Source organism: Puma concolor, chromosome B3 (assembly GCF_028749965.1).
Source record: "Puma concolor isolate L17-30 chromosome B3, mPumCon1.1.hap2, whole genome shotgun sequence".
In the NCBI taxonomy this organism is placed as follows: Eukaryota; Metazoa; Chordata; class Mammalia; order Carnivora; family Felidae; genus Puma; species Puma concolor.
In genome coordinates this window covers 68,587,936-68,615,296 of record NC_141672.1, presented here as the reverse complement: position 1 = coordinate 68,615,296, position 27,361 = coordinate 68,587,936, and the positions used below count along the sequence as shown (strand labels likewise).

At 38.7% G+C, this 27,361-nt stretch overlaps 1 long non-coding RNA gene across 3 annotated transcripts in view; it reads left to right on the top strand.

Moving 5' to 3' along the window:
- The window catches only part of LOC147580038 (uncharacterized), a 107,979-nt gene that overhangs the window by 33,200 nt on the left and 47,418 nt on the right, over positions 1–27,361 (top strand). The gene's annotated exons all lie outside the window — the stretch shown is intronic.

Sequence of the window (27,361 nt, the reverse complement as noted above, 5' to 3'; positions counted from 1 at the left end):
GTAGGCTTCTGCTACTAAAGAGATAGATACTTATTTGGTAGTCTTAAAGCCTTCACTGTACAACTATCACTAGTGAATTCATAATAATAAACCATGTCATGTTTATAGTAGATCTTAGTTCCATGGCCTGTGTGGGCTTTTCAGGGCTTCCCTGACTACTGTGAACACTAAATGAGAGAAAATAATGTTAACTCAAAGTGCAAATGTAGGATACACATTTAGGAATCACTGAAGACAGTGTAGGATTATCAAATTGGTGAACTACAGGAATGGACTAAAAACAAAAGACATAAAATCTCTTCTTCACATACTCATACAAGTTGATCTCATTTTCACCCATTGTTTTAACCACCACTCTAATGGAACACATTTCTCCTCACTTTCTCTCTCTGGGTCAGACCATCCCTCTTAAAGTACAGATCCACAGATCCAACTGCCTTCTATATCTACATCAATTTCTGTCTAAATCCACAACTTTATCAATATCTTTTTATTCCAGTGTTCAAAGTTAAGCTCATTATCTTCTCCCATAAACCTCTCCTTCCTGCTGAGGTTTCAAATAACCCAAATGTTTAGACCTGGGTATCGCCCTCCTTTCCTCTCTCTCCTTCACTGCTTGTGTATAAACAGGCACTTCTTAGAATAACTTGGCCTAGGGGCGCCTGGGTGGCTCAGTTGGTTAAGCGGCCAACTACAGCTCAGGTCATGATCTCGAGGTCCATGAGCTTGAGCCCCGTGTCGGGCTCTGTGCTGACAGCTCAGAGCCCGGAGCCTGTTTCAGATTCTGTGTCTCCCTCTCTCTGACCTTCCCCTGTTCATGCTCTGTCTCTCCCTGTCTCAAAAATAAATAAAACGTTAAAAAAATTTTTTTAAATAAAAAAAAGAATAACTTGGCCTATAAATATCTATGGAGACCATTCCTTTTATTCCCTTTTGTCAGTCTAATTCAGGTCTTCATGATTTTTTCCCCTAAATGATTCTAATAATCTCTTAATGGATCTCTCAGCTTCAGTGTTTTCTGATCTTCTCTCTTTAATTCATTCTTTGAATCTCTACCAGAATGTTTTAAAATACACATCTGGGGCGCCTGGGTGGCGCAGTCGGTTAAGCGTCCGACTTCAGCCAGGTCACGATCTCGCGGTCCGTGAGTTCGAGCCCCGCGTCGGGCTCTGGGCTGATGGCTCAGAGCCTGGAGCCTGTTTCTGATTCTGTGTCTCCCTCTCTCTCTGCCCCTCCCCCGTTCATGCTCTGTCTCTCTCTGTCCCAAAAAAATAAATAAACGTTAAAAAAAAAAATTAAAAAAAAATTAAATAAAATAAAATACAAATCTGGCCATGTAACTCCCCTCCTTAAATCCTTGATCTGTCTCTCTTGCCCTCAAAAAAATGACCCTTAACTTCTACTTCTCACATAAAATAAAAGGCATCAACCATGAACACTCTTTTTTTTATGTTTATTTAGTTTTTTGAAAGACAGTGTGAGTAGGGGAGAGGCAGAGAGAGAGGGAGGCAGAGGATCTGAAGCAGACCCCATGCTGACAGCAGGGAGCCTGATACCGGGCTCCAATGCGAGATCATGACCTTAGCCAAAGTCAGATGCTTAACTGGCTGAGCCAACCAGGTGCCCCAAGCATGAACACTCTTAACTTTATTCACCTCTTCCTGTGTGCATATGTATTTTCACTATTCCTATCTTTGCCTCCTTCTCACCTTCCTTATTTCTGGCAAAAGCAAAGTTCTGGGCCTGTGATCTATGTCTCTTTTCTCCCTCCCCAGGGCTCTCAGACCATCATTTGTAGCCATTCTCTTCATTCTCTACTTCTCTGCTGCCTCATTCCTCTTAACATACAGACATGTCCAAGTTTTCTTGATCTTAAACAAACGAAAGTCATCCCTCAGATGAAACAAGGCCAAAACAGAACTCACCATTTCCCCATAGCACCTGTAGTTAACCGTTTTTTGTCCTTCAAAACAGAGCTCAAGCTGTACTCCCCACTCCAGCTCTGTGCTATTATATCATCTTCAATATTTACCTATCAAACACTTCATATATCAGAGTTAACTATTTATTTGCTTGTCTTGCTTATTAGACTGTGAGCTTCTTAAGTGTGAAACAGGTATTATATCATTATTATCAGAAATTAATTAAGTAATGAGTATATATGTCAAAACATAATCTCAGGTCTGGACACTATTATTTTTATAAAGTTTCTATTTTTAGCTCTCATTTTGTCAGAAACTAAAGTTAATCAGGTTTTTTACCCATTCCCCTACTCCCTAAAGAGTTGTGTATAGATTCCAGGCAGGTTATAAAGTACTGATGCTGGTGGAGGTAGGGCATGGGACATGTCTGGTCCCAAGTTGCCCAGGCTGCATCTCTGTGATTCCCCATTCCTGCCTGGTCTCCATTTAATGTACATTCAAATGTCTGCACCTTCCTGATCCAGACAACAAACCGACCTGATTTCTCTCAACTACTTTCTTCTCTCAGGAGACATGTAACTGGAATTTCTCTTGTTCCTTTTCCATCCTGAGATTAAGACAGGGGTTGAGCACTGAGTAGGACCTCATCCCAGGAAATACCAATTTCTTAGCTTTTTCTTACTTTGTCTCTCTCTCTCTCTCTCTCTCTCTCTCTCTCTCAATCTGCCTCCCGGAAACAGCTGTTATCAAGCTGGCTTTGACCTTTGCTTCTAAATCTGTTAGCATAAACTTTATGCCCTGAGTATTTCAGGGGTTAGGTCTTTGAAACTCCAAATCCTAGTGTATTAGTCCTGATGCTTTCTACTGGAAAAGAAAAAGAAAGAAGGAAAGAAGGAAAGAAAAGAAAGAAAGAAAGAAAGAAAGAAAGAAAGAAAGAAAGAAAGAAAGAAAGAAAGAAAGAAAGAAAGAAAGAAAGAAACCCAAAACATAGCCTCCATAATGAAAAGCTTTAATGATCTCATATAAGAGGAGATTCGGGGGTAGGGGGCAATTCTTGGTTTGGTTCACAGACCAGCATTGTCAATGATTTTTCAGGTTTTTTCCTTCTCTCTGTTACTCCATCCTCTGTATGTTGGCTTTTTTCTCAAACTTGTTTGAGACCTCATGGTCTCAAGATGATTGTCTTTCTTATCATTAGGGAGGAATATTTATCATACTTTTTTTATTTAATTTTTTTTAATTTAATTTTAATTCCAGTGTAGTTAACATACAGTGTTATATGTTAGCTTCAGGTGTACAATATAGTGATTCAGCAGCTCCATATGTTACTCAGTGCTCATCAAGATAAGTGTACTTTAATCCCATTCACCCATTTTACCATTCCGCTACCCAGGTCTCCTCTGCTAACCATCTGCTTGTTCTCTATAGTTAACAGTCTGGGTTTTTTTTTATTTCTCTCTCTCTCTCTTTGTTGTTCTTCATTTGTTTTGTTTCTTAAATTCCACATATGAGTGGAATCATATGGCATTTGTCTTTCTCTGGCTGGCTTATTTCACATATCATTATACACTCCAGATCCATCCATGTTATTGCAAATGGCAAGATTTCATTCTTTTTATGGCTGAATAATATTCTATTGTATGTATAAATAGATATAGATGATACAGATATAGATAGATATATAGATAGATATATAGATATAGATGATGTAGATACCACATATTCTTTATCCATTCATCAGTTGATGGACACTTGGTCTGCTTTCATATCTTGGCTATTATAAATAATGCTGCTATAAACATAGGGGTACATGCATCCCTTTGAATTAGTGTTTTTGTATTCTTTAGGTAAATACCTACTACTGCAATTACTGGATCATAGGGTGGTTCTATTTTTAACTTTTTGAGGAACCTCCATGCTGTTTTCCAGAGTGGCTGTGCCAATTTGCATTCCAGCAGTAGTGCATGAGTGTTCCTTCTTTTCCACATCCTCACCAATACCTGTGTTGTTGATTTTAGCAATTCTGGCAGATGTGAGATGATATCTCATTGTAGTTTTGATTTGCATTTCCCTGATGGTAAGGGATGATGAGCATCTTTTCATGTGTCTGTTGGCCATCTGTACGTCTTCTTTGGAGAAATGTCTGTTTATGTACAGAAATCTGTTGCATTTCTATACACCAATAATGAAGCAGCAGAAAGAGAAACCAAGGAATTAATACCATTTATATTTGCACCAAAACCATAAAAATACCTAGGAATAAACCTAACCAAAGAAGTGAAAGACCTGTACTTTGAAACTATAAAACACTGATGAAAGAAAATGAAGAGGACACAAAGAAATGGAAAGACATTCCAGGCTCATGGATTAGAACAACAAATATTGTTAAAATGTCTATACTACTCAAAGCAATCTACACATTTAATGCAATCCCTATTAAACTACGAATAGCATTTTTTATAGAGCTAGAAGAAACAATCCTAAAATTTGTATGAAACCACAAAAGACCCCGAATAGCCAAAGCAACCTTGAAAAAGAAAAGCAAAGCTGGCGGCATCACAATTCTGGACTTCAAGTTATACCACAAAGCTGTAATGATGGTACTGGCACAAAAATAGGCACAGAGGCCTATGGAACAGAATAGAAAATCCAGAAATAAACCCACAACTATATGATGAGTTAATCTTTGACAAAGCATGAAATAATATCCAATGAGAAAAGGACAGTCTCTTCAAGTGTTGAGAAAACTGGACAGCAACATGTCTAGAGATATTTTAGAGTGAAACAATAAAAAGCTAACTCAGAGTGATTATTCAGAAATCCAGACTTTTCTTGAGGAGACCCCCAAATATCAATATTCATAGATCTTTTCTTAGGAACTGGTCTCTTATCTTCTGCCAGGCATATATACACCTGACAGCCAATATTACTGGAGCTTAGCAACAGAAGAGGCTGAGTAGGTCTTCTCCCTTTCTATTATAAAAACTTTTATTCAGACTCTGTGCTTTCAGTGAGTATCTCACCCCAGCATTCCACAGTGCTTAGTGTGCCAAAGTCCAAACGCTCTCTGATTCAATTTCTCTAATAAATAAATAATGTAATATCATATATATATACAAATAACATACAGGTGGCATTGTACTATCCACATTACTCTGTCTTAGTCCTTTGCTTTTAAAGACTTGTCACATATACTATTCTGTGTCAGTACACATAGCTCTAACCTCCACTAAGGGTATCTGTTGCCCAAAGGCATCATCCTTAAAATGAAAATTGAGTATGAAAATCAGGTTACCTCTTTAAGCAAAACGTCCCAATCAAGTGAAAACTCATTTGCCTAAAATTGGTATGTGATGTTCAATAGACCAGTCACATCTGACATTATCTTAAACAAACAATAAAATCAAGATGTGTCATAATTTGTTATTTATGTTCTCATTAATATCATTTACATTTAAGTTCATCCATCCCTACCACCTCTCCACTACTCCCAAAATCACTACACTTTGAGAACCCAAAATTTTTTCATGAAAAATCCAGTGAATACCCGACCCACATGCCTCTATTTTAATCCAAATATAGATTTCTATGTAAAGTAACAATGAAAAAAAATTAAGTAGGGGGAGGTACAGACTATATAAAAGTCTTTAAGCCTGTTGATTAAATGTTTAGCTAAGTAAAGACTCCCTCTCTTCCCCCTCCCCCTCCCCAAAAAAGATTCCCTCTCTCCCTAAAACAAAAGAGTAAAAGCAAATTCCAATGTTTCTAAAAAAAAAAAAAAAGATGTCTCATTTTTGCAATTTTTTTTCTGAGGGGTTTTAATGGGGGTGTTTGGCTGCAGTTATTAGAATCCACTCTCGCTATGTTAAGCCAGTAATTAATATATTAAAAGACATTAGGTTACTTACCAGGGAAAACTAGAAAAACAGACTTGAGGCTAAATGGTCTAAAGTTAAAAAGATTGCCATTGCACCATCACCCTGCCACTTCTTTGTCAGGAGTTTACCCTGACAACCACTGATGTCCCCTAAAGCAGGACACCTTTGACACAAGCAAACAAAATGGAAGCTATTCTATTTTGTTGCTCGTTTCTAAATTAAAGTGCCTGAGGATTTTTTTTAATAGTAAGAATGGTAAGCATGTGTATTAAATGCTTTTTAAGTTAGGCTGTTCCCAGTGCTTTACAAGTATGAAATCATGAATGCAAACATCATCTCAGCTCTCATCTTTAATAAAAAGTTGAATTCTTCTTCTTTTAAAATTTCTTTATTTTTTCCTTTGGTTTTTGTAATTTTTTCAGCTTTAGTAAGTTGTAAATCGATAGTGCAGTAAACTGCATATAGTAGAGGTATATAATTTGATACATTTTGACATATGTATACACCTATAAAACCATTACCATAAAAAGATCATGAACGTATCTCTAGACCCTAAAACTTTCTCTATACCCTGTGTAATTCATTCCGCCTCCCTCATATTTCCCTGTGCCAGGCAATCATGAATCTATTTTCTTTTGCTTTAGTTTTCATTTTCCAGAATTTTATACAAATGGAATTATAGTTATTCTTTTTTATCTGGATTCTTTAACTCAACATAGTAATTTTGAAATTAATCCATGGGATTTTATGTATGAATAGTTCATTCCTTTTTATTTCTCAATAGTATTCCATTGTATGGATATAGCATATTACATTTATCCAGTCATTGTTGTTGTATATTTGGGTTGTTTCCAATTTGGGCCTTTACAAATAAAGCTCCTATGCAACGTGGATGGAACTGGAGAGTGTGATGCTAAGTGAAATAAGCCATACAGAGAAAGACAGATACCATATGGTTTCACTCTTATGTGGATCCTGAGAAACTTAACAGGAACCCATGGGGGAGGGGAAGGAAAAAAAAAAAAAAAGAGGTTAGAGTGGGAGAGAGCCAAAGCATAAGAGACTGTTGAGGACTGAGAACAAACTAAGGGTTGATGGGGGGTGGGAGGGAGGAGAGGGTGGGTGATGGGTATTGAGGAGGGCACCTTTTGGGATGAGCACTGGGTGTTGTATGGAAACCAATTTGACAATAAATTTCATATATAAATTAAAAAAATAAATAAATAAATAAATAAAGCTCCTATGGATATTCATGTGCAAGTCATTGTGCAGATGTACGCTTTCATTTCTTGTGGGTAAATACATAGAAGTAGAATGTCTGGGTAAGTAATATATGTATATCCTACTTTTTAATAAGTTGCCAAATTGTTTTCCATAATCACTACACAAGTTTACGTTAGCATAAGCAGTCTATAAGAGTTCCAGTAACTCCAGATTCTCATTAACAGCTGACATGGTCAGTATTATTAATTTAAGCCATTTAACTGGGTGCTTATTATAGTTTTAATTTACATTTCCAAATTGATTAGTGATGTTGAGCATATATTTGTGTGTTTAACTGCCATTTCTGTATCTTCTTTGATGAAGTGTCTGTTCAAATATTTTGCCATTTTTAATTAAGCTATTTGTCTTAATATAATTAAGTTGTAACTTTTCTTTGTATATTCTTAGTATAAGTTCTTTGACAGATAAATGTTTTGCAAATATTTTCTCCCATTCTGTGGCTTGGATTTTCATTTTCCTAGCATAGTCATTCAAAGAGTAAAAGTTCTAGTTTGTTTTTCTTTTGTAGTTTGTGGTTTTTGTGTAGTGTTTATGAAATCTTTGCCAAATCCAAGTTAACTAACATTTTTTCCAATGTTTTCATCTAGGAATTTTATAATTTTAGCTCTTATATCTTAGATCTATGACCCATTTTGAGTTAATTTGTGTATATAGAATGAGATCATGGTAGAGGTTCACTGTTTTGCATAAGCTATCCTGTTCTAGCACCATTTGTTGAGAATATCATCCTTTCTCCAGTGAATTTTCTTAGTATATTTGTCAAAAATTATTTGACCAAACCTATTTAGGTCTATCTATGGAATCTCTATTCTATTCCATTGAATTATATGTATATCTTTGTACCTATACCATCCTGTCTTGATTATTGTAGCTTTATAATAACAAATCTTGAAATCAGATGATGTTAGTAGCCAAACTTTCTTTTTCATGGTGTGTGTGCATGTGTGTGTATTTGTGATTAATTTAGGTTCTTTGCATTTCTATAAAATTTTAGAATCAGCTTGTCAAAAGAATGCTGGGATTTTAATTCTGATTCCTTTGAATATATGGATCAACTTGGGAATAGATGACATCTTAATAATGTTGAGTCTTATGATCCATGAATACAGTAAACCTATCTATTGATTTAGGCTTTCTTTAGTTTCTCTCAACAGTGTTTTGTAGTTTTCACTGTACATGTCTTATACAAATTTTGGCAAATTTATCCCTAAGCATTTCATATCTTTGATGCTATGATGAATGTTTTGGGTTTTTTTTAATGTTTTATTTTTTGAGAGTGAGAGTAGGACAGAGTGAGAGCAGGAGAGGGGCAGAGAGAGAGGGAGACACGGAAGCTGAAGCAGGCTCCAGGCTCCAAGCTGTCAGTACAGAGCCCAACTGGGGGCTCGAACTCACGAGCTGCAAGATCACGACTTGAGCCAAAGTTGGACATTTAACTGACTGAGGCATCCAGGCACCCTAATGGTACTATTTTAATTTTAATTTTAATTTAATTTAATTTAATTTAATTGTTTACTACTAGTATATAGAAGTACAATTGGTTTTTGTATATTGACATTGTATTCTGCAACTGTTCTAAACTTACTTATTAGTTCTAGTAACTTTTTTGTCAATTCCATAGTATTTTCAACATAGATCGTCATGTCATCTGTGAATACAGATAGTTTTACTCTTCCTTTTCCAGTTTACATACCTTTTTTTTTTCCTTGCCTGACTAGAATTTCTGGTTCAGGGTTAAAGGAAATTGGCAAGGGACCTAGGAATTCTAATTTAGGTGGGCAGAACTTATAAGTTAAGAATTTTCCCAAATACGAAATAAACTACCTAAAAGGAGATGGAGAATCATAAATATGACAATCACTTCAAGAGAGGAGAGATGGGCAGCGAACAATAAAAGGAGAGTCAAAGAAATAAACCAAAACAAACAAAAATAAAAAATACCTTTGCCAGGGCACCTGTGTGGCTCAGTCAGTTGAGCGTTTCACTTCTGCTTAGGTCATGATCTCGTGGTTCATGGGTTTGAGCCCAGTGTTGGTCTCTGTGCTGACAGCTCAGAGCCTGAAGCCTGCTTCAGGGATTCTGTCTCCTTCTCTCTCCACCCCTCCCCCACTTGTGCACGTGCTCTCTCCCTCTCTTTCTCTCTCAAAAATAAATAAACATAGGGACACCTGGGTGGCGCAATCAGTTAGGCTTCCGACTTCAGCTCAGGTCATGATCTCATGGTCCCTGAGTTCAAGTCCCACATCACGTGCTGTGCTGCCAACTCAGAGCCTGGAGCCTACTTCGGATTCTGTGTTTCCCTCTCTCTCTGCCCCTTCCCCACTCATGCTCTCTCAAAAATGAATAAATGTTTAAAAATTTTAATAAATAAATAAACAAACAAACATTTAAAAAATGTTTAAAAATACCTTTCCCCTCCAACTTTTTTTTCCAGCTTGAGTCTTTCTACAATAGATTAAGAAAATGGGCCCAACTAGGAGGTTAAAAATACAATGCTAAAGGTGAAGTAAACTGAACGACACATGTAAAATTTATTTTTCCAGGAACATTGAATTAATTTCTCTCATAAGCATCTATGACACTCAACAACTGTTAATTCATTTTACTGCTAATTACACTACAATGAACAGTTTTGATTTTGTGCATTGTTAGGCTGTTTAACATGTTTGAGAGTCTCTGGTTGAAGAGTGCCCCCTCAAAATTCGTGTCCATCCAGAATCTCAGAACATGATCTTATTTGGAAATAGTCTTTACAGATGTAATTAGTTAAAATGATCATACTGGATTAGGGTGGGTCCTAAATCCAAAGACTAGTGCCCTTATAAGAAGGCCATGTGAAGACACATAAGGAAGAAAGCCATATAATGACAAAAGCAGAGATTGAGTGATGTAGCTATAAGGAAGGAATGCCAGAGGTTGCCAGGGAACACCAAAAGCTAAGGAAGAGGCAAGGAAGGATTTCCTTCAGAGGGAGCACAGCCCTGCTGATACCTCGATTTTGGACGTCTAGCCTCCATTACTGTGACAGAATAAATTTCTGTTGTTTTAAGCTAGCCAGTTTATAGTACTTTGTTACAGAACCCTCAGAAGCTAATGCACACATGGTACTGAGGAAGTGGGCGCTCCTATAATAAATACCTAAAAATGTAGAAGTGGCTTTGGAACTGGGTAATGGATAGAGGCTAGAAGAATTTTGAGATGCTTGATAGAAAAATCTTAGATTGCTGTGGGGAGAAATGGTTAGTAGAAAGATCGACATTGAAGGTGATTTGATGAAGTCATAAGAGGAAATGAGGAATATGTTTTTGGACACTTGAGAACTGACGACCCATGTTATAAAGTGTCGAAAACTTGGCTGATTTTTGTTCTAGTGTTGGGTAGAAAGTAGTACTTAAAAGCAACGAATTTGGATACTTACCTAAGATTTCCAAGCAAAGTGTGAAAACTTCAGGCTAATTTCTCCTTACTGCTTGTTGTGAAATGCAAGAGGGAAAAGATATATTGAAGAAGGAAATTTTAAGCATAAGTTACCAGCACTTGATGATTTGGAATATTCTCAAACTACCCATAGAGCAAAAGATGAGAAAGGGTCTTCTGGAGAGAACACCAATGGTGTGGCTAAACAAACTTTTGGTAAAGAGATTAGACATACAACTAACTCATGGATCTAAGCAACCATCTCAACAGAAGTCCAGAATGAAGATGGGTTATCCAAGAAAGATTTGTAGAAGACCCTCTTGTGTGATATCTTGGATCTCTATGAAGTACACAAAAGACCAACAAGGTTTTTGAGAATGTTATATCAGCAGAAACACTACCAACTTGGATTAAACAGATATCACTGGAAGGAAATGAAGGAAGAATTGATCCAAGGGTAAAGCCATGGATTCAGGAGGCATCCTTGAACCCAGACATGGAACATGAAGCTATAGATGACTATTTTCAGGACTTAAAACCTAATGTAATTTGCTATGCTATTGTTAAGCACTGGACCCTAGTGGCAGTTTTCCATGATGTATTCCTTACTAAATGTGTTTTGTACATGTTTGTGATATATGGGCATTCTCAAGTATAGGCTCCTACATTGGTCTTTTTTTGCAAGTGTTGAAATCTAGTGTTCTTAAGTAAGTATTCAGTAAAGGCAAAATGGCAGTAATTTATATTATCTTATATCATATCACATCATATATTTATGTTATATTATATCGTATCATATTATATCATATATACACATAATTATACACACACACACATATACATATATAACTGGGCTCATTCTTCATTGGGTTTATCCTTAACTCAATTAGCCAGTGTCCAAATTCAGTATATTAATTTTTATTAGAGGTCTCTATTTTGATCTATTTATAAAATTAAATGCTAAATTTTTACCTTTTTTAATATGTTGATAACTAAGCAATTTTACATGGTTTTGTGGAAGTCAGATGAGACATTTGATTTATTCTGATTTTGTGTGCATGTTTATCAGATAATACATAAGTTATGGCTATTAATTACATGCTGTGTCTTTAAAAAAGTATTTTATCGGTTGAGCTAATTGATAAACACTATGTCAGCACATTTATTTAAGTTATTGATTAGAGTTAGATGAATGAATGATAAGGTCAGAACTAATACATGTGATAACATGACAAAATGAAAAGGGAGGAAATCAGCATCTCTTTTATCTAATTTATTCCAAAACAATATTTTCAAAACGATGCCTGATTAAATAGAACTAAAACTTAGAAAGATGCATTCAAAGGGAGTTTGGAATCCAGGTTCCTGACACAAACAGGCCAAACCATTTGAGAAAATTAGTGTTTCTCCAAAGAGATAAGCCATGACAGGTTGATCGTGACTGAACTTCTCAATGCACCAAATGCACATACAATGTTTCAATGAATTTTAACATTCTGAATTGGAATCTGTGTTGTTAATGGCTTTGCTGCATAATATTCACAGAGAAGCCTCGATAGTGAGCAAATGATCAAAATTAACGTCAATGTGCAAAATAATTTAAGTCAAAATACACATGACCCAAGCCTTTTAGCAAGTAATGAGTTATTTTAATCATTTCAAATTATACTTTAAAAAGTTATTCAAAATTCTAAGTGAATAAAATACCTTTTTTCTTTTAAAATCTTTTTTTCATATTAGCTTGTCAAGGCCAAAATGATATATCGTTACACACCTCAAATATGACTGCTTTTCAAACACAAAATGTCTACAATAAAAATCAGATTTACCTGATTAAATTAATACTAGGGCTTGTGAAGAACATTTTTTCAATAAAAGACATATTTTGAAATATACTTACTGCTTCATACCAGTTACTTTATATAAAATCAACACATTTCAAATAAAAGTATTCCAATAATATGTTCTTAAACTCAGCTGAAATGAATTTGAATGTTTTATCTTATAGTTGTTCTCCCAAATTATAGGGCATGAACATTTGACCAGTTTGAAGGGCGGCTCTAGACAAAACAAGCATTATAGTCACAGTGGTTCTAAAAATAGGAAAGCAGGAGCAGCTGGGTGGCTCAGTCAGTGAAGCACAACCAACTCTTGATTTCAGCTCAGGTCATGATCTCTCGGTTCGTGAGATTGAGCCCTCCTCTGTGCTGACAGTGCAGAGCCTGCTTGGGATTCTCTCTCTCCCTCTTTCTCTGCCCTGCTCTTGCTCACACATGCTCTCTTTCTCAAAACAAATAAATAAACATTTTAAATAAATAATAGATAGATAGATAGATAGATAGATAGATAGATAGATAGATAAAGGAAAGCAGTGGCTTTCAAAGCTGTTAGTTCCGTGCTGCTATGACAGTACCGTGCTTTATGCAGTCATAGCTATTCATAAAGCAGACAGTCCTTGAGATTTTTTTGTTGTAAAAAGTTTACTTAATAAATACACAAATCATGTACGAAAAAGCAGAACAATATAGAAAATCAGAAAAGAGGAGTTATGGGGAGGGAGAGAGATTAATTACTGAAGAATGTTATAACAAGTAACTTAGAAAAATATAAGCATATGCCTCTTAACACAAATTTTACATTTTAAATTGTTTTAACATGATAGCTTGTGTAAGAAAACATAGTATGTAAACTGGATGCCTTTTGTTTCTAAACTCCTTCTGTGGGCAGTGGGTGTTCACCCCAGGGTGAGGAGTTTCATAAACTAGCAGACACAAAGAAAATAATAAACACCCACAATCCTCCAACTAGAGATAATATTTGTGCTGGTTAATTTCTGTTTGGACTTCTAGATCCACTCTCCATAATTTTCTGCCCTGCTGTGCTTCAGAAGGCTGATCTCTAAGGACAGCATTACCAGGTTTCACATATGCTGTGCCTAGTGGGATATCAGATCACAGGATAGGAAAAGAGCGAGGTTAGGATCTTCCCCAGCTTCAGCTCTGGTTACTGTTCCCTGCTTTTGCCTGCCTGGGACTAAGGCTGGTCACACCACCCTCTGTTGCTAAGTCCCTGGATGGTTTCTTAACCCTCCCACACCTCTATAAATCATCCCTTTAAACTTTCTTCAGCTAAACCCTATTGGGTGTGCCATCTGTGTCCTCCTGGGACTGTTACTTGTGGATCACAGTTAATATTTTGTTTTATTTCCATTTAGTCTTTTAAGTGTATGCTTTTATTATGCTTAATGTATTCTAATAATTTTCCCATGTTATTGAAAACATTTTGCAAAAATCATGTGTGACCTAATTTACTTAACTTTTTGTTGGACTATCCAGATTTTCAATAACATAAACAATGTTACAAAGAACATCTTTGGATATAAATCATTGGATTTCTGATTCTTTCCATGGGATGAATTCACAGGATATGATTACTGCATCAAGAGTAAGAACACATTTAAAAAAAAATTTTTTTTTAAGTTTATTTGAGAGAGAGAGAGCACATACAAGTGGGACAGGGGCAGAGAGAGACAGGGAGAGAAAGAGAATCCCAAGCAGCCTCTGCACTATCAGTGCAGATCCTGATGTGGGGCTGAAACTCATGAACCGTGAGATCATGACCTGAGCTAAAATCAGATGCTTAACCAACTGAGCCACCCAGGCACCCCTGAATGTGCTTTCCACATTGTACAGATTGTCATAATTATCAGCATAGTGCTCAACATGCTACATCCCTGACAGCATTGAATATTATCATTTTACATCTTTACTAATCTCGTAAGTGAAAAGGTATCTTTTTTTCCATTTGCATTTTTGTATTACTTATAAGGGGAAATTTTTTAACATTGGTTAGTATTTTTCCTTTTATTTTTTTGAAATTATTTATTTTGAGAGAGAGAGAAACTGAGCACACAAGCAGAGGAGGGGTAGAAAGAGAGGGAGAGAGAGAACCCCTAGCAGGCTCCACACAGTGCAGAGCCCAATGCAGGGCTTGAACTCATGAACTGTGAGATCATGATCTAAGCCAAAGTCAAGAGACCAGTGCTTGGAGAGGGAAGATGGCGGCGTAGGAGGATGCTGGGCTCACCGCGCGTCCTGCTGATCACTTAGATTCCACCTACACCTGCCTAAATAACCCAGAAAACCGCCAGAGGATTAGCAGAACGGAGTCGCCAGAGCCAAGCGCAGATGAGAGGCCCACAGAAGAGGGTAGGAAGGGCGGCGAGGCGGTGCGTGCTCCACGGACTGGCGGGAGGGAGCCGGGGCGGAGGGGCGGCTCGCCGGCCAAGTAGAGCCCCCGAGTCTGTCATGCAAAAAGCGGAGGGGCCTGACGGACTGTGTTCCGACAGCAAGCGCGACTTAGCGTCTGGGAGGTCATAAGTTAACAGCTCTGCTCAGAAAGCGGGAAGGCTGGAGGACAAAGGGAAGGAGAGCTGCTGAGCCCCCGGACGACAGAGCTCAGTTTGGTGGGGAACAAAAGCGCTCGCCAGCGCCATCTCCCCCGCCCATCCCCCAGCCAAAATCCCAAAGAGAACCAGTTCCTGCCAAGGAACTTGCTCGCTCCGCGCAAACACCCAACTCTGCGCTTCTGCGGAGCCAAACCTCCGGCAGCGGATCTGACTCCCTCCTGCTGCCACAGGGCCCCTCCTGAAGTGGCTCACCTAAGGAGAAGCAAGCTAAGCCTGCCCCTCCTGCCCCTGTGCACCTTGCCTACCCACCCCAGCTAAGACGCCAGATCCCCAGCATCACAAGCCTGGCAGTGTGCAAGTAGCCCAGACAGGCCACCCCACCCCACAGTGAATCCCGCCCCTAGGAGAGGGGAAGAGAAGGCACACACCAGTCTGACTGTGGCCCCAGCGGTGGGCTGGGGGCAGACATCAGGTCTGACTGCGGCTCTGCCCACCAACTCCAGCTATACACCACAACACTGGGGAAGTGCCCTGCAGGTCCTCACCACGCCAGGGACTATCCAAAATGACCAAGCGGAAGAATTCCCCTCAGAAGAATCTCCAGGAAATACCAACAGCTAATGAGCTGATCAAAAAGGATTTAAATAATATAACAGAAAGTGAATTTAGAATAAGTGTCATAAAATTAATCGCTGGGCTTGAAAACAGTATAGGTGACAGCAGAGAATCTCTTGCTACAGAGATCAAGGGACTAAGGAACAGTCACGAGGAGCTGAAAAACGCTTTAAACGAAATGCATAACAAAATGGAAACCACCACGGCTTGGATTGAAGAGGCAGAGGAGAGAATAGGTGAACTAGAAGATAAAGTTATGGAAAAAGAGGAAGCTGAGAAAAAGAGAGATAAAAAAAATCCAGGAGTATGAGGGGAAAATTAGAGAACTAAGTGATACACTAAAAAGAAATAATCTACGCATCATTGGTATCCCAGAGGAGGAAGAGAGAGGGAAAGGTGCTGAAGGGGTACTTGAAGAAATAATAGCTGAGAACTTCCCTGAAGTGGGGAAGGAAAAAGGCATTGAAATCCAAGAGGCACAGAGAACTCCCTTCAGACGTAACTTGAATCGATCTTCTGCACGACATATCATAGTGAAACTGGCAAAATACAAGGATAAAGAGAAAATTCTGAAAGCAGCAAGGGGTAAACGTGCCCTCACATATAAAGGGAGACCTGTAAGACTCGTGACTGATCTCTCTTTTGAAACTTGGCAGGCCAGAAAGAATTGGCACGAGATTTTCAGGGTGCTAGACAGAAAAAATATGCAGCCGAGAATCCTTTATCCAGCAAGTCTGTCATTTAGAATAGAAGGAGAGATAAAGGTCTTCCCAAACAAACAAAAACTGAAGGAATTTGTCACCACTAAACCAGCCCTCCAAGAGATCCTAAAGGGGACCCTGTGAGACAAAGTACCAGAGACATCACTACAAGCATAAAACATACAGACATCACAATGACTCTAAACCCATATCTTTCTATAATAACACTGAATGTAAATGGACTAAATGCGCCAACCAAAAGACATAGGGTAGCAGAATGGATAAAAAAACAAGACCCATCTATTTGCTGTCTACAAGAGACTCATTTTAGACCTGAGGACACCTTTAGATTGAGAGTGAGGGGATGGAGAACTATTTATCATGCTACTGGAAGCCAAAAGAAAGCTGGAGTAGCCATCCTTATATCAGACAAACTAGACTTTAAATTAAAGGCTGTAACAAGAGATGAAGAAGGACATTATATAATAGTGACAGTGTCTATCCATCAGGAAGAGCTAACAATTATAAATGTCTATGCGCCGAATACCGGAGCGCCCAAATATATAAAACAATTACTCATAAACATAAGCAACCTTATTGAGAAGAATGTGGTCATTGCAGGGGACTTTAACACCCCACTTACAGAAATGGATAGATCATCTAGACACACGGTCAATAAAGAAACAAGGGCCCTGAATGAGACATTGGATCAGATGGACTTGACAGATATATTTAGAACTCTGCATCCCAAAGCAACAGAATATACTTTCTTCTCGAGTGCACATGGAACATTCTCCAAGATAGATCATATACTGGGTCACAAAACAGCCCTTCATAAGTTTACAAGAATTGAAATCATACCATGCATACTCTCAGACCACAATGCTATGAAGCTTGAAATCAACCACAGAAAAACGTCTGGAAAACCTCCAAAAGCATGGAGGTTAAAGAACACCCTACTAACGAATGAGTGGGTCAACCAGGCAATTAGAGAAGAAATTAAAAAATATATGGAAACAAACGAAAATGAAAATACAACAATCCAAACGCTTTGGGACGCAGCGAAGGCAGTCCTGAGAGGAAAATGCATCGCAATCCAGGCCTATCTCAAGAAACAAGAAAAATCCCAAATACAAAATCTAACAGCACACCTAAAGGAACTAGAAGCAGAACAGCAAAGGCAGCCTAAACCCAGCAGAAGAAGAGAAATAATAAAGATCAGAGCAGAAATAAACAATATAGAATCTAAAAAAACTGTAGAGCAGATCAACGAAACCAAGAGTTGGTTTTTTGAAAAAATAAACAAAATTGACAAACCTCTAGCCAGGCTTCTCAAAAAGAAAAGGGAGATGACCCAAATAGATAAAATCATGAATGAAAATGGAATTATTACAACCAATCCCTCAGAGATACAAAATTATCAGGGAATACTATGAAAAATTATATGCCAACAAATTGGACAACCTGGAAGAAATGGACAAATTCCTGAACACCCACACTCTTCCAAAACTCAATCAGGAGGAAATAGAAAGCTTGAACAGACCCATCACCAGCGAAGAAATTGAATCGGTTATCAAAAATCTCCCAACAAATAAGAGTCCAGGACCAGATGGCTTCCCAGGGGAGTTCTACCAGACGTTTAAAGCAGAGATAATACCTATCCTTCTCAAGCTATTCCAAGAAATAGAAAGGGAAGGAAAACTTCTAGACTCATTCTATGAAGCCAGTATTACTTTGATTCCTAAACCAGACAGAGACCCAGTAAAAAAAGAGAACTACAGGCCAATATCCCTGATGAATATGGATGCAAAAATTCTCAATAAGATACTAGCAAATCGAATTCAACGGCATATAAAAAGAATTATTCACCATGATCAAGTGGGATTCATTCCTGGGATGCAGGGCTGGTTCAACATTCGCAAATCAATCAACGTGATACATCACATTAACAAAAAAAAAGAGAAAAACCATATGATCCTGTCAATCGATGCAGAAAAGGCCTTTGACAAAATCCAGCACCCTTTCTTAATAAAAACCCTTGAGAAAGTCGGGATAGAAGGAACATACTTAAAGATCATAAAAGCCATTTATGAAAAGCCCACAGCTAACATCATCCTCAACGGGGAAAACCTGAGAGCTTTTTCCCTGAGATCAGGAACACGACAGGGATGCCCACTCTCACCACTGTTGTTTAACATAGTGCTAGAAGTTCTAGCATCAGCAATCAGACAACAAAAGGAAATCAAAGGCATCAAAATGGGCAAAGATGAAGTCAAGCTTTCGCTTTTTGCAGATGACATGATATTATACATGGAAAATCCGATAGACTCCACCAAAAGTCTGCTAGAACTGATACATGAATTCAGCAAAGTTGCAGGATACAAAATCAATGTACAGAAATCAGTTGCATTCTTATACACTAACAATGAAGCAATAGAAAGACAAATAAAGAAACTGATCCCATTCACAATTGCACCAAGAAGCATAAAATACCTAGGAATAAATCTAACCAAAGATGTAAAGGATCTGTATGCTGAAAACTATAGAAAGCTTATGAAGGTAATTGAAGAAGATTTAAAGAAATGGAAAGACATTCCCTGCTCATGGATTGGAAGAATAAATATTGTCAAAATGTCAATACTACCCAAAGCTATCTACACATTCAATGCAATCCCAATCAAAATTGCACCAGCATTCTTCTCGAAACTAGAACAAGCAATCCTAAAATTCATATGGAACCACAAAAGGCCCCGAATAGCCAAAGTAATTTTGAAGAAGAAGACCAAAGCAGGAGGCATCACAATCCCAGACTTTAGCCTCTACTACAAAGCTGTCATCATCAAGACAGCATGGTATTGGCACAAAAACAGACACATAGACCAATGGAATAGAATAGAAACCCCAGAACTAGACCCACAAACGTATGGCCAACTCATCTTTGACAAAGCAGGAAAGAACATCCAATGGAAAAAAGACAGTCTCTTTAACAAATGGTGCTGGGAGAACTGGACAGCAACATGCAGAAGGTTGAAACTAGACCACTTTCTCACACCATTCACAAAAATAAACTCAAAATGGATAAAGGACCTGAATGTGAGACAGGAAACCATCAAAACCTTAGAGGAGAAAGCAGGAAAAGACCTCTCTGACCTCAGCCGTAGCAATCTCTTACTCGACACATCCCCAGAGGCAAGGGAATTAAAAGCAAAAGTGAATTCCTGGGACCTTATGAAGATAAAAAGCTTCTGCACAGCAAAGGAAACAACCAACAAAACTAAAAGGCAACCAACGGAATGGGAAAAGATATTTGCAAATGACATATCGGACAAAGGGCTAGTATCCAAAATCTATAAAGAGCTCACCAAACTCCACACCCGAAAAGCAAATAACCCAGTGAAGAAATGGGCAGAAAACATGAATAGACACTTCTCTAAAGAAGACATCCGGATGGCCAACAGGCACATGAAAAGATGTTCAGTGTCGCTCCTTATCAGGGAAATACAAATCAAAACCACACTCAGGTATCACCTCACGCCAGTCAGAGTGGCCAAAATGAACAAATCAGGAGACTATAGATGCTGGAGAGGATGTGGAGAAACGGGAACCCTCTTGCACTGTTGGTGGGAATGCAAATTGGTGCAGCCGCTCTGGAAAGCAGTGTGGAGGTTCCTCAGAAAATTAAAAATAGACCTACCCTATGACCCAGCAATAGCACTGCTAGGAATTTATCCAAGGGACACAGGAGTACTGATGCATAGGGGCCCTTGTACCCCAATGTTCATAGCAGCACTCTCAACAATAGCCAAATTATGGAAAGAGCCTAAATGTCCATCAACTGATGAATGGATAAAGAAATTGTGGTTTATATACACAATGGAATACTACGTGGCAATGAGAAAAAATGAAATATGGCCTTTTGTAGCAACGTGGATGGAACTGGAGAGTGTGATGCTAAGTGAAATAAGCCATACAGAGAAAGACAGATACCATATGGTTTCACTCTTATGTGGATCCTGAGAAACTTAACAGGAACCCTTGGGGGAGGGGAAGGAAAAAAAAAAAAGAGGTTAGAGTGGGAGAGAGCCAAAGCATAAGAGACTGTTGAGAACTGAGAACAAACTAAGGGTTGATGGGGGGTGGGAGGGAAGAGAGGGTGGGTGATGGGTATTGAGGAGGGCACCTTTTGGGATGAGCACTGGGTGTTGTATGGAAACCCATTTGACAATAAATTTCATATATAAATTTAAAAAAATAAATAAATAAATAAATCTTCAGGATAAAAAAAAAAAAAAAAGAGACCAGTGCTTACCCAACTGAGCCACCCAGGCACCACTCCTTTATTTTTTTTGAATAGTCTTGTTTGTATATTTATTTTTTAATTGTTTAAAACAGGCTTTATTCTGAAAAACTTTAAATATATTTTTTAATTAGAAAAAAATGTTCTAATGAACCCTAATGGATGTATTATCCAGCTCTGACAATCATCAACACTTACACTGCCTTTGGAAAAACTCTTAAACAAAACTAGCACAGAATAGGGTTCTCTAAAAAGCCAGTGTTGCCCCATTTCTGACACCCAGGCCCCAGTGCTTCTCACTCTCCACTAGACTGGCTACTTTACATACTGCTCCCACTTAATTCTCCCCTAGTCCTTCATTCCCAGCAAGATGTTCATTTACAGCTTACTCAGGGTCACTAGCTACCCATTCAGGAGCTAAACCTCAGCTCAGAGATGAGGCTGAAGTTTCCTGGCTAATAAGAGTCAGTTTTCGTTTGGTTGGTTGGTTGGTTGGTTGGTTGGTTTTTATTTTATGAGAGAGAGAGAGAGAAGAGAGTGAGTGGGGGAGAAGGGGCAGAGGGAGAGAGAGAATCTCAAGTAGGCTTAAGCTCAGTGAAGAGCCCAACATGGGGCTCAATCCCAAGATTCTGGGAATGTGACCTGAGCCAAAATCAAGAGTTGAACAATCAGCCAACTGAGCCACCCAGCCTCCTCTATAAGAACCAGTTTTTGTTGTTATTGTTGTTGTTGTTTTAATGTTTATCTTTCAGAGGGAGCTGGGGGGGGAGGGGCAGAGAGGGGCACAGAAGATCTGAAGCGGGCTCTGCACTGACAGCAAAGATCCCCATGCAGGGCTTGAGCTCACGAGCTGTGAGATCATGACCTGAACTGAAGTCGGACACTTAACTGACTGAGCCACCCAGGCACCCCTATAAGAACCAGTTTTAAAGCAATAGCTGGCTACTCTTCTTCCCTAAAGAAATACAGTGCCTTTCAAAACAAGCAAAGCTACTCTTTCCCAAGAATGGCACTCCTATTTTAGTCTTTTTCCCCCTCTTTTCATCTGAGAATGAAAAAATTTTGAGACCCTATGGCTACTCCATACCCCTCTAGCCACCCCTGCCTACCTTTTATGGTTCTGATGATAAAGCAAAGAGGAAAGAGGCAAGTCGGAGAGATAAAAAGCCACCCCAGTAGCTTCTTGGCCTTGCCTTGCCTTCCAGGTGGGACCTGACATCTTTCTAATTGATTGTGGAAAATGCTAGGCAGTAGAGATGGCAGGACCCAAGAGGAAAGAAAAAGCTCTGGTTGAAAGTGCTTTTTCCCAGTACCCAGGAGAGGAGAGGAAGGCCAGTGTCCTAGGAGTGAAAGCACCAGGCCCATTAGTTTCCAGGTAGGACCAGGCTCAATGGAGACCTTTCTGGTGCTAATTATTTTTACCTCAGATTCTTCCTTCAGAGGGAAGAGGAGTGGCCACCAGGAGAGACGGGGTCCTCTAGCTTTATTTGCCATTTTATTTACAGCTTGTCATAAGGATAATTGATGAAGGCCTCAGATCCCATGACCTAGAAGAGCCAGGATTCTGGGGAGATCCCAACTGGAAACAGGCAAGAATGCCCTCAAGTTCTGGCTCAGGTACCAGTTTCTCATCCTCACCCCTCTGTTAAAACTTGGGGCTTGGAAAGCCACACCTCACAGGATGGTAGGGAGGGCTCAAGAAGATAAGACAGCACATGTGAAGTGACTGGCATAGAATCTAGCATGTAGGAAGAACTCCATAAATGGTAGCACTGCTGCAAGCTGTTTTCTTTCATGTTCTGCAAAGGATGTAGAAATAAATCCAACAAAAGGCTCCTCCACCCTCACGTGACTGCCCTGGCCAGGCAGCTGGCCACTAGAGTGGCTCTACCTTCTTTCCCCACACTGTGACCTCGAATTCTGACCCTTTTGCTGGTGATTTCTCCCACAGAGAGGGAGACAAAGGGGAGTGTGTGATCCAAGGCATCTACCAGATGAGAACCAAGGTAGATGGATTTTGACAATCTGATGACAATCTGATGGAGAATCCAGGAAATGACTAGGAAGAGTGCAGCACCCTTTGAAAGGATGTTTTATTTCATGATGCAGCACAGTGGGACTGAGCGTACATTCTGAAGATGACCATCCTGGGTTCTATGGGGGCTCAGCCACTTACCAGCTATGTGCTCTGGGACAAATCTCTACTTCTCAGGCCTGTGCTTCCTCATCAGGTATTGCCCTGAACCAGGCCTGATGGGGCTACCAGCTGTAGGAAAAGCAGAGTGAGCACTTATGGCCTCCAGTGCTAACAGGTGTGAACATCATGGGTCCTGGATCCCTTGTTGCACAGGAGACCACCATGGTGTATGCTGCTTGGAGGTGGCAATCCAAGAATGGTCCAACAGGTAGATGGCCAGATAGATTGCCAGGTGTTAGCAGAGTCAAGATGTCTTCAGAGAACCTGTAGCTCTTCAGGAGTGGAAAGTGGGCTCAGAAGGCAGGTAGTTTCAGCACCAGTGCAAGGGATATCTGAGGAAATGTGCCCTTCCCACCACAGCTCCTCCATCATCACAAAAAGAGCACCATGATCTGAGGCTACTGGGTCTCAGGGCATATTATATCCCTTCCCATGCGTGCATCTATATTCTTTATTTATCTACTGCAATTTGTATAAGCTCGTCATATTTACAACTTTAAATAGATTTATATCATTTCTATTGCAAATATTTCCCTAGCCTGTATCTTGTCATTTAATATTGCTGATTGTACAGCTTTTTTTTAATGTGGTCAAATCCATCAATAATTTATTTTTTCTTCCCTGTATGAAGCTCACAAAGTTCCCCTTCACTTGGAAATGAAAAATATATTCACCTAAAAAATATATATGCATATCACCTATATATATTTTTTATAACTTTTTGTTTCAAAATAACTTCAAATACACAGGAAAGTTGCAAGAATAACTTAAAGAGTTCTCATAGACACTTTATCAAAATTCATACATTTTTAACATTCTGCCACATTTGCTATTTTGCTTTATCATCTCTCTCTTGCATGCTCACTCACTCGCTGTCTGTCTCATGTATGTGCATGTGTGTGATGTATTTTTTCTAAATTATTTGAAAGTAGAATGTATACATCATGTTCACTTCCTACTGCCAGGAATATTCTTACAGCCACGGTACAATAATGGAGTTCAGGGAATTTAACATCAATACAAGATTTTTATCTAATCTGCGATCTATATTCCAATCTTTTCAAATGTTTCAATAATGTCCCTTAAAGCATTTTCCTCCTCAAGCACAGGATGGAATCAAGAATCATGTACCACATTTAGCTGTCATGTATCTTTAGTCTCCTTTAACCTGAAGCAATTTTGCAATCTTTCTGTGTCTTTTGTGACATTTTAATTTTTCAAAAACATAAGCTTGTTATTTTATAGACTATCCCCCAATTTGAGTTTTTCTAATGCTTCCTCATGAGTTGGAAGTTATACATCCCATGAGATGTGTCCTACTCATGTTATCACATCCAGAGGTACATAATATCATCAACACAAATTGGCAATTTTAATTTTGGTTCCCCACTCATGGTATTATATGATTTTCCTACTGTGTGATTAAGGATTTTCCTTCTTCAATGAATAACAATCATTATTATGTTATTGCATGAATAACATCATCTTTATCAAACTGTCTCCCTAGATTTAGCATCCACTGATGACTCTTGCTATAATCCGTCTTCACCATGTAGTTGCAAAATACTTATTTTCCAACTCTACTACTCCCTCTACACTAACTGGTGGACAGAAAAATCCTCTTCTCTCCTATTCATTTGCTCATTTATCTAATTTTATTAGTATGTCTTCATTTTTATTCAATGTTTATTCTAGTTGCTTGATTTTAAATCTTTTATCTGCTTTGTTAATTTTTAGTACAGCTTGTTTTATTATTTATTATGAAAAAGCTTTATTCTTAGAGAATTTGCAGAGGCATTACTGTAATTTCAAAATATTTTCATAATCATTATCCATTTTATCCCCATTTGAGTTCTCTGTTGCTGCATAACAAAGCCTCTCAAGCACAACAATTTATCATTTCTTATAATCCTGTAGGTGAATGAGGCAGTTCTTCTGCTAATCTCTCTTGGGCTCCCTTATGTGGCTTCATTTAGCTGACAGGATGATACTGGATAGCCTCACTCATGTATGGGTCATCAGCTGGGGCTCTGTCACCACCAGGTTTAGCCTGGGCTTCTTCACATGGTGGCTTCAGGGTTCCATGAAAACAGGAGTAGAAACCGCAAAGCCACTTATGGTCTTGCTTGAAAGTCACATGTCACTTTTCACCATATCTTATTTGTTAAGGCAAGTCATCAAGCCAGCCCCGATCCAGCAGGTAAGGAGATAGACAGTTTCTCTTTATAGGAACACCTGCAAAGTGGTTTTAGCCATTTTTAATTCACCATAATCCCAGTAACAATTCTGAGAGATAAAGAAAGCCAGTTATTGCCATCCCTTTTTTACAGATCAGGAAACTGAGGTATGAAGAGTTTCATCGGTATAGTATAAAGCAGTTCTACTTTTAAAATGGTCCATAATGCAGCTCCATTAATATCACCTGGGTGGTTGTTAGAACCGCAGATTCTCAGATCTCACCCGAGGCCTACTAAATTACTATAGATAATAGAGCTATTACAGCAATAGATACCATCAGTACTATTCTATAGTATTACACATATCATACTTTGGAGTAGGTCCCAGGAATCTGTGTTCTAATAAAGTCTCCAGATACTACTTATGCACGTAAAGTTGGAGAAGTAAATGGATTTGAAGCGAGTCGAACTGAACCACACTCATGTCCCAGTTTTGTCACCTGATAGCTGGATGACCCTAAATAGACCACTTACCCTTTTGAAACTTCAATTTTTCTTATCAGAAAAAAATGGTAATATCTGCTTTACCTACTCCAGCAGCCTATTACGAATATCAAAAGAAAGAAGATGTTACATGGAAGAGCAGCCAGGAAAATAATGATGAATATGGTAATGTTGCCCAAGATCACAGAATTTATTAGAGATAGAATCAAGACTAAAACAGCTGTATTCCTGGTCTTAAACCTCTTCAGGGATAAATACTAATTGGGCCAGCAGCTTTTCAGTCTTTTCCAGATCTTCAGAGCTATGGCAAACTGCAATACTGATTGCAAAGAGCCAGCAAACAGTGAATGTGTCCTGTTCTCATTGAAACAAAGGGCCCCTTCCCTCTCCTGTCTCCTTCTTCAGTAACACAGACCCCTCCACTCCCTAAACAAGCTCACACAAGGCCATCACAGCAGGGCATGGCTATCTTTTTTTTCTTTTCATGGGAAAAGATTACTGAGTGGGAAGTGTTCGGGATGAGTGAATGTTACTGGGGAGTGGGAGGTGGAGTGACAATCCTGGCCTAGATTCTGTTTTTCAAGTTTGATGCATGTCAGTGGAATGGCATCTACAGCCTGCTGAAGCTTTTGGAGAGTCAGAATTTGAGAGCTAGTGGGTGAGAAATTGCGATCTCTTACTGATTATTCACCTCCTCCAACCTATATTTTTAATTCACCCACTCTTAATTCTAATCTTCCCTCCCAGCAATTTTCTAAAACTCAGTCTTATCAGCTTTCTCAGTCTTCCTCAGGCTCAATCTACTTAGAAAGGAGGTAGTGAAGTCTAAATGATCCCCTCACCCTACTTAACTGAAAACCCAATTTTGCAACCAAGTTGACAGAAAAAAAGATGTAGCTAGGCATTAAAAAAAGTGCAACATAGAAAAGGAGGTAGCACAGACTCCCTGGGCTTAAAGCCCAGCTCTATGCCTTACCAGCCTTGCGCACACTTAACTCTGTTAATTTCCTCTTCTGTGAAATGCGGTTTTATGAGGGCTCCATGAGTTAATCCATGTAAAGCCCTTAAGAACAGTGTCTGGCACATGCAACAACATGGAGCATTATAGATTTTGCCACATTGTACTACATTACCACAACTGCCTAGTCTCCTGCCTTTAATGCTTCCTTGCATCTAACTCATTCTCCCATGATTAATGTTTCTCAATCACCATTAAGTCCCCTTTCTCCCACCTTATAGAATATATTACCTATTGCACAAACTCTAAGCTTCTTGGCTTAGCATTTAAGACATTTCTCATCAGTTCCCTCCAACTCTGTCCAACCACATTACCCAATATCTTTAGTGATATTTCACTAGTGATATTTCACTAGTGATATTTCACTTTTCACTCTGTTGATAGTGTCCTTTGATGCAAATTCAAAGAATCTTGATTTTTAGTGCCATAAAATCTTTGAAAGACATATCTCAAAATAAACATAAACCTACAATATGTAATTTAGTACTGTGCACATAAAATGTGTATTAGTTTTCTATTGCTGCTGTAACAAATTACCATAAACTTAGTTGCTTAAATATTTAGCGAAAAGATTCCCTTGGCACTGCAGACATTTTGAGCTGGGTAATTCTTTGTTGTGGGAGGCTGTCCTGTACATAGTAGGATGTTTATCAGCATCCCAGTCCTCTCCCCACTAGATGCTAGTTGCAACACTTCTGTTCTGAAGACCAAAAATGTCTCCAGATATTGTCAAATGTCCACTGGGGATAAAAATCTCCCCTAGTTGAGAACCAATGCTCTACAAAGACCTCTTCTCTTGCTATGTTTTTTTTTTTTTTTTTTACCATTTCTCAAACATGCCTGGACTAATTTCATTTTGTATCTTTTACTCAAAGTATATTAATTTTTATTATGGTAAGATATATGTTAAATTGACGATTTTAAGTATATAGTCCAGTGGCTT